Below are 12,355 nucleotides of genomic sequence, written 5' to 3' on the forward strand. Positions count from 1 at the left end.
CTGCCGCGAAAACAAGGAGAAAAGGAGTCGACGGCCACCATTTCTCCGGATCGGGTTGGAAAGCGGACATGCGCAGTGCGAGCGAGTTGCATTCAAGCAGCTTTGGGTTTCAGGTTTCCTTTGGGGCTTATGGGGAGGTTGGAAATTTTCTATGTCCGTGCCCTTCACCAATTAGATAGCGTCCTCGCTATCTCCTCATCCTGCCTTTTAGTTCGAAGACAAAACTTTTATTCTCCTGTACCATTCAAGAGAATTATGGAGGAAACTATGGCTATTTTAAATTTTATCTGGCATTGTGAAAACCACCTTTATTTTCCAACCTGTCTCCTATAATCTTCCCCATTGAAGATTCGGAATAATTTTCCCATCCTTGTGCTAGTAATTTTCTGGTGTCAAGAAGCACTCCATACCGCAGAAATGCTGCGTTTTATTTTTCTTTCTCTCGATCACCTCCGCTGTCTAGTTTTGTGGGTAACCGTGATTCGTCACCTGCCAATCATATTCACTGCGCTCGCAGCCTCTAAATAGGCATCCTTTGCCGCCATTTTTGTTTTGGGCCCTTCTTGAAAGCCGCGAGATCCTGAGCGGAGGCCATTTTTCTTTTGGGCAGATTCGTCGCGGTTTCCAGGCTCCTCGCGGTATTTGGCCGCCATCTTAAGTCCTGGTTGGGGCTTCAAGCCGACAGAGAGGCTGCCCAGATCATCTTGTGTTTGGGCGGCTGCCGCGTTTCCCAGTGCGCGGGAGACGCTGGGAAGGAGGAAGAGAGCCTAAGCGCGAATCTGGAAAGCTTCTGAAGGTTGTGTTGAGAGCCTGCTGTCTCTGTAGTCTTGAGTTCCCACAGCCAGGTGCTGCTCCATCAGTGACCCTGGACAGTAGCAAAACCAATAAAAGCCCGAACCCAAACCCCGCTACCATCGTAGGTAAGAACATGGAGCTCCTGACAACCTAAGATGTTCCTTCGCTTGAACTGAACGGTTTTGCCCTCTCTTCTCCCCGTGTGGTTTTTTTCTTCTTTGATTTTTGAGCCTTTTCTGAATCCTTCTCCCTGTACTTCCACCTCTCTTCATTGTTTTTAAAGAGCTAAAAAGTAGTTAATTAAGAGTGCGGAAAGCCTGGGCTTTAAAGTGGAAGTATTGGTCTGGAAAATTCTTTTTTTTAGGACAAAATGGAGTACAATGGATGGTTCACCTATTTGTATCAAACTGTGGCCACGCGCACCCGTATGTACAAATATAGTACCCTTCCCAGACATTTTTGGGATGTGACATAAGTATATTGGTTGTGGTGTATGTATTTCCCATTCATTTATTTCTTTCACTGCATTTATTGAGTACCTAATGTGTGCAAGGCCATAAACAAAAAACCTCTGTGGTGTCTGTCTCCTTGACAGCTGTGAGGTTGGGGCAAGTAACAGTTTTCCATGGTTCTTAGCACTGCTAGAATATACAAACAGGTATTCTCTTGCTCCTTCTGTCCCCCTTTTATTCCCTGGACTAGGAATCAATGTACTGACTTTCATTTCTTGGATCTAGACATAACCATATTTGTAGGCCAATTGGCTGATTTTACAGCCAATATTGAGTTCTTAGGGCGTTGCTGCTCAAAGTGTGGTCCATGAACCAGCAGCATCAGCATCACCTGGGAGCTTGTTAGAACTGCAGAATCTCAGGCCCCATCCCAAGACCCACTGAATCAGAATCTTCTCCAAGAAGCGCACCCTAAAGTTCAAGGAGCACGAATTCAGGGCATGGACTAAAGATAAAGATGGTCTCTTTTCAACATGTGCTTCTTTAACAGATTCACAATATGTTTTCAGTTTCTTCCATGTTTTAAGTGCAGTGGACATATTACACGTTTTTCTGTGCTTTTAGTGCAATGACTTGATGTCAAGATGCCAGTTTAGCATTCTAAAAAGTTGAAGAGAATTTGTCAATCCAGTATGTTGTTATCTTTTACAACAACATCTCATATCCTGTGTGCATATTTTTACTTTTAATTTATTCAAAATCCTGCTTGTGTTCAACAGTTCAATATTGACCTGGAGAACCTTGGGCCATGGTTTACGAAAGCTTTTTGTGGCACTTTGTTTTCTTCTGTGTCTTCCTTTAATAAGAAACCTAATCTTATTTATCTCAGGAGTTCTCAACCCTAGCTGCTCATGAAAATCACTTGGGGAGCTTTTAAAAAAAGACTCCAGGGGCTGGCCTGGTGGTGTAGGGATTAAGTTCGGGCATTCTGCTTTCGCTGCTGAGGTTCGCTGGTTCGGATCCTAGGCGTGGACCAACGCATCGCTTGTCAGGCCATGCTGTGGTGGTGTCCCATGTAGAGTGGAGGAAGATGGCACGAATGTTGGCCCAGGGCCAGTCTTCCTCAGCAAAAGGGGAAGATTGGCAACAGATGTTAGCTCAGGGCAGATCTTCCTCACAAAAAAATAAAAATAAAAAAAGACTCCAGACCAGTATCAGCAGAGGTTGAGACCCTGTGGATGGAATTAAGGAACCGGTGAGGTATTGGAGAAACAGCAAACAACTTTTACATTTTCCACGTTTCTGGATGTTAGATTTTTTTCACTCTTACGGTTTTACTTAAAATAATTAGGAATTTGCAGGCAACGAAGAGAATTGGACTGGGAACGTGGTGAACCAGGTTCTCAGTAATGGATCAACTTGCCATTTCTTTGTTTTGTGTTCTAAGCAAGTTGTCCAGCCTTTCTGTCTCCTTTCTCCATCTATTAATTGGGAAAAGAAGAGTGAGGGTCCTGTTATTTTTTATTTAGCCTCATGTGAATGTTGCAAAATGTAGTGAATACTTATATTCATTGAATGTGAGGGGAGACAGACTGCATATACGATGGCGGTCCCATAAGATTAGTACCATATAGCGTAAGTGTGTAGTAGGCTAGACCATCTAGGTTTGTGTAAGTACACTCTGTGATGTTCGCACGATGAAATCGCCTGAGAATGCATTTCTCAGAACGTATCCCTGTTGTCAAGTGATGCATGACTGTACTGTATCTTATCTTGTGTATGCCAGTAGAGCATAGTGGGTGAGGACATGAACTCTAGAGCCAGACTCCCTGGGTTCAAATCTAGCACCTCCACTCACCAGCTCTGTGACTTTGAGCAGATTACTTAACTCTTCTATGCCTCAGTTTCCTCATCTGTAAAATAGGGTTGATGTGAAGGTTTGATAAGTTAATATAAGAAAAGTGCTTAAAACAATGCCTGGCACATGGTTACAGCCATGTCAATATTAATTAACTATTGGTGTTTGTTATTATATTTAAATCGTTGGGTTATTAAGGTTTGTCCACGCATGCGAATCACTAAGGTAAAAGGTATTACATTTCCATGACTTTTCAGGACAATACCTGTTTGGGAAAGAGGGTATTCAGAATACAATATACCAGGCCAGAAAGATGTATTTTTTAAGAAAAATAGTCTTTTTAAACAGCTTTGTAGAAGTACAATTGTCATATAGTAAAGTGCACATATTTAAAGTATACAATTTGGTGTATTTTACATGTGTAAACCAGTGAAACCACCACCACAATCAAGATAATGAACATGTCCGTCACCGCCAAAAGTTTACTCCTGCCCTTTTGTAATTCCTCCCGCCACTCTCTTCCAGGCAATGACTGATCTGTTTTCTGTCACTCTAGATAAGTTTGCATTTCCTAGGATTTATTGAAATGGAATCTTACAGTACATCCTTTTTTTGAGAGCAGGAGGGTAGTGTCTGGCTTCTTTCATTCATCATAATTGGCAGCCATCTTTGTTGTTGCAAGTATCAAGAGTTCATTCCTTTTTAATTGCTGAGTAGTATTCCATTGCGTAGATATACTGTAATTTGTTTACGTGTTCACCAGTTGAAGGGTATTTGGATTGTTTTTATTTGCACAGTGCTCATTTTCACATTGCTTTGTTCTTCTCCAGCTTTGGAAAAAAAAAACCTATTTGGTGGCCAAGCCTTCTATATACAGTGAACCTACGAGGTGACAGTGGGAAAATGTGTTTGTATTGGGACTTTATCTTTGCCAGTGTGTAGTTTATGAATTAATGTTTTCTGAGTGAAACATCTTATAGCTTTTTAAAAATGCACAATGCACGCATTGACTTTTCGGTGGATTGGATCTCTTTTTTTCATTGAGATGTAATTGACATAATATTATATTAGTTTCAGGTGTAAAGCACACTGATTTGATATATTCTAGTTAATATTCATCACCACATGTAGTTACAAACTTATTTTTGTTGTGATAAGAACTTTTAAGATTTACTCAACAACTTTCAAATATATAATACAGTATTATTAACTATAGTCACCATGCGGTACAGTACATCCCCAGGACTTATTTGTTTTATAACTGAAAGTTTGTACCTTTTGCCCCCTTCACCCATTTTGTCCCCCCCCCCCACCCTTTTGCCTCTGGCAAAACCAATGTGCTCTCTGTATCTATTAGCTTTTTTTTTGGTTTGGTTTGGTTTGGTTTTAGATTCCACATATAAGAGATCATACAATACTTGTCTTTCTCTGCCTGATTTATTTCACTTAGCATAATGCCCTCAGGGTCCATCCATGTTGTCGCAAATGGCAGGATTTCCTTCTTTTTTGTGGCTGAATAGTATTCAATTGTGTGTGTGTGTGTGTGTGTGTGTGTGTGTGTGTGTGTATACACCAGATTTTTTTTTATCCATTCAGCCATTGTTGGACGCTTAGCTTGTTTCCGTGTCTTGGCTGTGGTGAATAATGCTGCACTGATCATGAGGATGCAGATATCTTTTAGAGTTTGTGTTTTTGTTTTCTTCAGATAAATACCCAGAAGTGGAATTGCTGGATCATATGTTAGTTCTATTTTTAATTTTTTAATTAAATTTAGGTTTAATTTAATTTAATTTGAGGAACCTTCATACTGTTGTCCATGGTGACTGCACCGATTTACATACCCACCAACTGTGCACAAGGGTTCCCTTTTCTCCACATCCTCGCCAGCATTTGTTACCTTGTTGTTTTGATAATAGCCATTCTGACAGGTGTAAGGTGATATCTCATTGTGGTTTTGATTTGCATTTCCCTGATGATTAGTGATGTTGAGCACCTTTTCGTGTACCTGTTGGCCATCTGTGTTGGATCTCTCAACGTGTACATGCCTAATCATTTTAAGGTGTATTAAATCTTTAAAGTCTGCCTTATGTATGTATATATATATTACTTTTTAGAGATTGAGAACAATAATTCATGCACATTAAGAAACCTCATTGGGCAGAAAAATAGAGATCTATAAAGCCAAGCCTAAAATGTCATAAAACTCCCTTTTTCCATAAATGGGAAGTACCACTCATATTTTGTGTTGATGTAAGTGCATTTCAAGTCTTTTTGTTTCTATTATAGAAAAGCAGTGCCTCATGGTTATTATGGTATTGACATTTTGTGCTTGAGTAAATCAGAGCTGGTAACTAAAATTGGATTTGACTTATGTTAATTATAGGATAATATATAGAATATTGCTGTTAAAATATCTTAGACATTTAAAAGTTCATGTATGTCACAATTTTGATTTATTCCCTAGTCAGAAAAGATTGGATTTTTTGTTTTGCAATTTAAAAAATTATTTTAAATTTACATATGGTAAAATTCACTCTTTTTGGTGTACATTTTCATGGGTTTTGACCAATGCGTTGCGATGTGTAACCCCCATCTCAATCAGGATGCTGAAGAGTTCCATCACTCCCTGCCTCAATTCCCTCCTGCTACCCCCTGTAGGGACTCCCCCACCCCTCCACCCTTAACAACCAATGATCTGTTCTCCATCTCTAAAGTTTTTACATTGAAAGGATTAGATTTTAAGACAATTACGTTAATGATTAATTTATCAGAAGTTTTTTTCTATGGTGAAGGTGATTGGGAAGCATTTGTTATTTGAGTGAGGCTTGAGGTACCAAGTAGATTATGTGCTGTCTGCTTGTGCCCTCCATGTTTATGGTTAAAAGACTGAGCACCCACTGTGTCTCAGGCACTGGGCCAAGTGTTACCTATCTGACCTCATGTAATCCTCACAGGACCCTCAAGACAGATGATATTATCCCATTTCATAGATAAGAAAATACGAGACTTAGAGGAGTTGTACAGCCTGTCTGAGGTCACATGAAGAGGCGGGATTTGAACGTGTGTCTGTTTTACCAGAACCTGAGCACACGACTGCTTCACGGGTCAGTGCCTTTGTCTGTTTCTGACTGAGTATTAAATAAACATGAGTAGTTGTCTGTTAGTGAAGCATCACATGCCAGGCTGGGCGGGGATTTTCTGTGGGCACAGCAGGAAGGAGAGCCCCAGATCATGGGCCAGCTGCCTGGGTTAAGGGTGTAGCGTGACTAAAAGGTAGGACTGTTCTGTGGAGTTAATCTTGGTAGAGGATTTCAGTATTTGACCTACATTTAAAGACAAAAAAGATCCTAATTTTTTTGTCACTTGCGTTGTCATTCTTCCATTGTTGGAGCTTCCCTGTTTGTTTTTTTTTTTCTTTTCTTACAAGCCAGACTTTGGCACTCAAAATTACCGTCTGAATAATAGGAAAAGCTGATTCTTGTTTCTACTGAAGTTGCCTTCTCAAACTTTATCTAACTTTGTCACCAGCCAGACCTTTGCTCATTTGTCATTTTTCCTTGGTATTTTGTTAAAGTTTGTGATTCCTTTCTTGATACTGTTTTTTGTTTGTTTTTTTTGTTTGGTGATAAAATTAGATTGTGGGGTAGGAGAAGTAGGGAATGAAATGATTTCTCATTCTTGAATTATAGTTGCTCAGTCAGAAATACTAGGGCCTTTGTTGTTTTCAGTTTCTGCTCTCATAGCTAATGAAAGTTTTTTAAAATGATAGAAGGAAGTATAATAGGAAGTTTTTTAAAATGATAGAAGGAAGTATTAATAATTTTCTTGATAAAATTTGAAATCTGGAGATTAGAAGCCTAAAGTTAATTTGTGGTCTATTTAATCTGGAGTAGTTGCTTTGGCTTGTGACACAGGCCAGCAGCACTAAAAGGATGACAAATGTGAATTTCAGAGTGCCTCAGATTTTCCCACAGAATAATCTAGAAGGTCAGTGACTTTCTTTATTAGAGTTTATCTCTGCTTTGTATTTAAATGACAGGACAATCATGTGATATTGTTTAATCTCTTCCATTCCTTCCCCAAATTAATTTTCTTAAGGATTTTGGGATCTCTCCCTCTCCACTAAAGACACACATGCACACATAGTTTTGGTGGGGTCATACCCTGTGCATGTCTCCTCTTTGTGAAAGAATGCCTGTTTTTAGGCCAGAGAAAGTGGGCTCAAGAATGCAGAATAGAGGACGAGATGTTATTTGTAAGACTTACAATATACTTTAACTTCTCAGTGTGCTGATGTAAATTATATGCTTTCAGATATTTGGAAAATTGATCCTTTTGGAGATTGTCCTGAATTTCTTAAAAACAGGCAATAGAATAAAAATTCCACTGAATTGAGAACTTCAACTGGCAGCTCTGATAGCAAGGCTTTGAACATTTATGCTTTAAACTCCAGGCCCTGAGCTTGCTGCTTCTTCCTGAAAGCAACCTTAAGGGCCTAGGAAAGTAATTTTTTAAGATGCATATTTGCTTTTTGTGTGTGTGTGCACATTTACTTCTTAATAATCAGTAAAACAAGTCTAGAAAAACCTCAGGATGTTCTGAGATTTAAAATTTAATCAATATAGAGGCTAATAATATCTTTTCCACTCAAATGAATGTTTGAATTTAAATTAGAATTTAAAGACAAAAAAAATTAGGTACTAAAAAGCTTACATTTATGGCCTAAACTTCAACCAAACTTCTGATCTGTTGCCCATTATTTTCAATACGAAACACTTTGGTTTTCTGTTTACGTTTATGTGCATTACAACTCTCTCAACTTTGGCTGCATGATACATGTAACTTAACTGTTATTTATGTATTGAAATAGGTGTAGAGTGCTTTGACCTCCTTTTAAGAAGGCTTAATGTGGAATTTGGGATTTGGGGATAGTAAAGATGCATTAGATAAATAGGTATAAATCTAAAGAAATAATAAGTTAACACAGTCTGTAGCCACTGATTTAGTAACAGCAACAGACTCAAGTTAGCAAACTTTTGATGCATACCTGTGCCATGTACCAGGTATCAAAGAGGATAAGAATGGACCCTGTCCTCAGGATGCTTATACAGTAGTCAGGCAGAGGAGAGAGACTGAGGACCAGAGTTACCTGTAATTCGGTGAGCTAAGTGTGAGTGTAGAGGTGGTGTAAGGGGCAGGGATGGCCCAGAGAAGGGAGCGGTTCACCCTGGAGATTGCTAGAGGGTCCAAGTAACAGGTGGCATCTGAGTTGGGTTCAGAGGATAACTTGCTTTGGAGGAGAGAGGACATCCTGTAGTGCTGCATGCGTGAGTGAAGGCGGAGGGAGCTGGAGCTGCGTGTTCGAGGACACATGCTGGAGTTGGCTGTGTGGAGGCGTGGACGCTGTGAAGTTGCCTGAGCCATGAGGAGGTGTGGACAGTGCTGACAGAGGGCCTGTGATGCTGTGGGAGACCCCAGTGAAGGGTTTTGATAGGGAACTCCTGCTCAGGTACCTCTGCTGATGGTTTTTGAGATGAAGTGCAAGGATGGAGACAGGAGGTGCTTTTAAGAGGCTATGGTTGGAGGGGACCTTCAGGATAACCAAGTCTTTGGGGTTTGGAATCTCCTGGCATCACCAACTAATAATTTTTCCTTCTTGTGGGTGGCAGATGGGACTGTCTGTGACTGTCGTCTGTTCTGTCCCAGATGACAGGCTGTGTGCCTGCAGTAAGAGAAGAGAGCAGAGTGTGTCCGCTCCCCAGATTCCCTGGTAAATGGTCTTTCTGTATTTAGATTTCATGCTTCTCATGTTTTATAGAAGGATAGTGAGAGACATGCTCCCCCTCTCCCCAGAGGAGGAAAGAGAGTGGTGATTGGATGTGGCAAGTGGTTGTCAAGACATAAATAATAGAAGGGATCAGGAAACTCTCCTGCCTCCTCCTCCACCACTTTGTCACCAGACCTATGGAGACTTGGCTGGGAGACGGGCTCCTTGCTCTGGGCACCTCCTTTGCCCATTTTCCCATTGAATTGTTTGATTTTGGATGCTCATCCTTCGTTGGTTATATGTCTTGCAAATATCTTCTCCCAGTTTGTGACTCTACCCCCACCCTTATAGTGTGTTTTGATGAACTGAAGTTTTAATTTTTTTAACGTTTTTATTTTGAAATAATTATAGAATCACAGGAAGCTGGCAAAAATGTACAAGGAATCCCTTGTACCCATCACTTAGTTTCTTCCAGTGGTAACATCTTGCATAAGTATGGTGCAGATATTAAAATCAAAAAATTGACATTGGTACAATCCACAGAGCTTATTAGATTTAACCGGTTTTACATGTCTTCATTTAGTTCTGTGCAGTTTTATCACCTGTTTTTATTTGTGTAAAACTCCATTGGCATAGGCTCCCACCTGCTACCTCTTTATAGTCACATACTCTCCCCCATCCCTAACCCCTGGCAACCACGAATCTGTTCTTCACTTCTATAATTGTGTTATTTCAAGGAAGTTATATAAATGAATCATACGTTATATAACCTTTGCAGATTGTCTTTTTTTCACTGAATATAATTCCCTTGAGATCTATCCAAGTTGTTGCCTGTATCAGTAGTTCACCTTGTTATTGCTGAGTAATATCCCATAGTATAGATATACTACAGTCTGTTTAACCATTCACCCATTGAAGGACATCTGGGTTGTTTCCAGTTTGGGGCTATTGTGAATAAAGTTGCTATGAACATGTGTGTACAGTTTTTATGTGAGCCTAGGTCTTCATTTCTCTGGGATAAATTCCCAGGAGTGCAGTTTTTGGGTCATATGATAAGTGCATGTTTAGTTTCATAAGAAACTGCCAATCTCTTTTCCAGAGTGACCACTTTTACTGTCCCACCAGCATTGTATGAGAGATCCGTTTTCTCTGCATCCACACTAACATGTGATGTTATCGCTATTTTTTATTTGCCATTCTGGTAAGTATGTGGTGATATTTCATTGGGTATTTCTTTTGCATTTCCCTAATGGCTACTGATGTCGAATATCTTTTCATATGCTTATTTACCATCTGTATGTCCTCTTTGGTGAGATACCTGTTCATGTCTTCTGCCCATTTTCTGACTGGATTGTTTGTACTATTGAGTTTTGAGCGTTCTTTATATGTTCTAGTTTGTAAGTCCTTTGTTGGATGTGTGGATTGCAAATATTTTCTTCCAGTCTGTAGAGAAGTTTTAATTTTAATATGGCCAAACCCACCATTCTTTTTCTTCATAGTTCGTACTTTTTGTGTCTAGTTAAAAAACTCCTTCCTTACTCTGATTTCATGAAAATATTTTCTAAAAGATTCTGATTTTCCACATTTGAGTTTTTAGCCCATCTATAATTGATTTTTATGTGAAAATATGTGAAATAGTGGTCCAATTTCATTTTTTCCAAATGGATAAGCTGTTGTTTGACCACCGTTTATTGAATGAATAGTCTCTTCATTTCTCCCTGACCTGCAGTGCTGCTTCTATCATCCATTTCCATAAATGCATGGGTTTGTTTCTGGTCTGTGTAGTCTGTCCCTTCAGCCTGTTTGTTACCCCTTTACCAGTACGTTATTCTATTTACTGTAGCGTTGTAGTAGTTTTGCTAGGTCTGGTAAGATAAACCCCCTCCTTTGTTTTTTCTTCTCTCCTCCCTTAGGATCTTAGTCCTTTTTGCTCTTCCTCAGAGTCCCTGTTCAAGTTTGTGGTTAGAATTGTATTAATTTCAAAGATCAATTTGAGGAGGTCTTGCACATATCTTATTAAATTTACTCCTAGATATTTTATATTTGTGGGATACTGGTTTAAATGATATTTTAATTAATCTACGTTTTCTACCTGTTTCAAAGAAATTGCGTTTACAGTTCATCATTAAGCATATTTGTTTTTGGATGCTTTTTTCAGATTAAGAAATTTCGTTCTATTCTCAGATTTTTAATGTTTCTCTTTATTTTTTCTATCTCTATTAAAATGATCTTGTGCTTTATTTCTACTTCAGTTTTTAAGTATGGTAATTTTTCTAGTTTTAAACCAACTTTGCACTCCTCAGCTAAACCTCACTTGGTTCTAGTGTATATTTTATATGTTGCTAGGTTCAGATTGCTTCTTTTTGTTTAGGATTCTTGCCTCAATATTCATGTGTAGAATTGGCTGTGATTTTACTTTCTTATACTGATGCCCTTGTCTGGTTTTGCTATCGGGGCTCCATAAAGTGAGTTGTGGGGAGGTTTCCCTCTTATTTTCTTCTCTGGAAGAGTTTGTATACTGGTTTTATTTATTCCCTGAATTGCTGTTGGATTTTGGATCACAGAAGTTAGAAATGGAAGAAACCTTAAAGGTCAGCCTTTCTAACAGCTTCATTCTATTGAGGCAGAAAGAATTAAATGCTGAGGCTCAACGATTTCATCATTATGGAAACCTTAATTCTGAAGTGAAGGTAAGGGCCATTTTATTACCTAAGCCAGAGGGCTCAAAGCCTTCCCACTGAAGTCCATGCAAATCCTTGTAAGAGAGGCTTGGAAAATGTCCCATTAACCTGGTAAATTTGGTCTCTTAGGTTTCCGGGCTCATCTGATTAAGTGGGAGAACCGAGAGGGGACAGGGAGCCTTGGGAGACAGGCACTCTGACAGCTCGTGGAAAGCCTAGGAGAGCAGGCAGAAACCTTGCTGGCTCCACTGTCAAGCAGCTCTGTAGGGACCAGCACCTCAGAGGTCTGGTAATATATATATTGCCCAGTGTGATGACGGTGATAATTTTCATCTGGAATATCAAAGAAATATTCAATATATGGTATTTTTTCTGAAAGTTGGTAAAGATTCAATATATTTTTTGGAAAATTTCCCTAAAAGCAAAAAGTAAAATGTTTATATGCATAAATGACTCAGCTTCTGCTATCTGGAATATTCCTTCATCCAACAGACATTTCTTGAGCACCCTCTAGTGTTAAGGAGTGCTCTGAGGGCTGTTCACCTTTGCGAACCTGCTCCTTCCCAGATGGGTAAGTGTACTTTTACCATATTTGGGAATTAGCAGATTGGTTCAGTTCATTTCAGGTTTCAGTTCACCATTTAGTTCATTTCTAGCACCTGTGCCTAATGCTGTAATGAAGCAAAGGAAATATGCTGTATTTATCTAAAATGACTAGCAAATATGCAGGCTCAAGGTCTATGCAGCTGGCCATCCAGATACATTATGGGCTTTATCTTGGTAGACTTTAGTTTTTGTTTAT

The 12,355-nt window shown here is 39.4% G+C and overlaps 1 protein-coding gene across 3 annotated transcripts in view; it reads left to right on the forward strand.

The window, feature by feature from the left end:
• Positions 1–364: 364 nt before the first annotated feature.
• Positions 365–12,355, forward strand: part of SLX4IP (SLX4 interacting protein) — a 183,437-nt gene continuing 171,446 nt past the window's right edge. Inside the window, exons 1-2 of one of the 3 annotated variants that reach the window (XM_058563215.1) lie at positions 365–920; positions 9,972–10,073. The gene's annotated coding sequence lies outside the window, so the exon portion shown is untranslated. The remainder of the gene's footprint in view (positions 921–9,971; positions 10,074–12,355) is intronic. The other 2 variants (XM_058563214.1, XM_058563216.1) reach the window with 2 other exon arrangements.

The sequence above is a fragment of the Diceros bicornis genome, chromosome 19 (assembly GCF_020826845.1).
Source record: "Diceros bicornis minor isolate mBicDic1 chromosome 19, mDicBic1.mat.cur, whole genome shotgun sequence".
In the NCBI taxonomy this organism is placed as follows: Eukaryota; Metazoa; Chordata; class Mammalia; order Perissodactyla; family Rhinocerotidae; genus Diceros; species Diceros bicornis.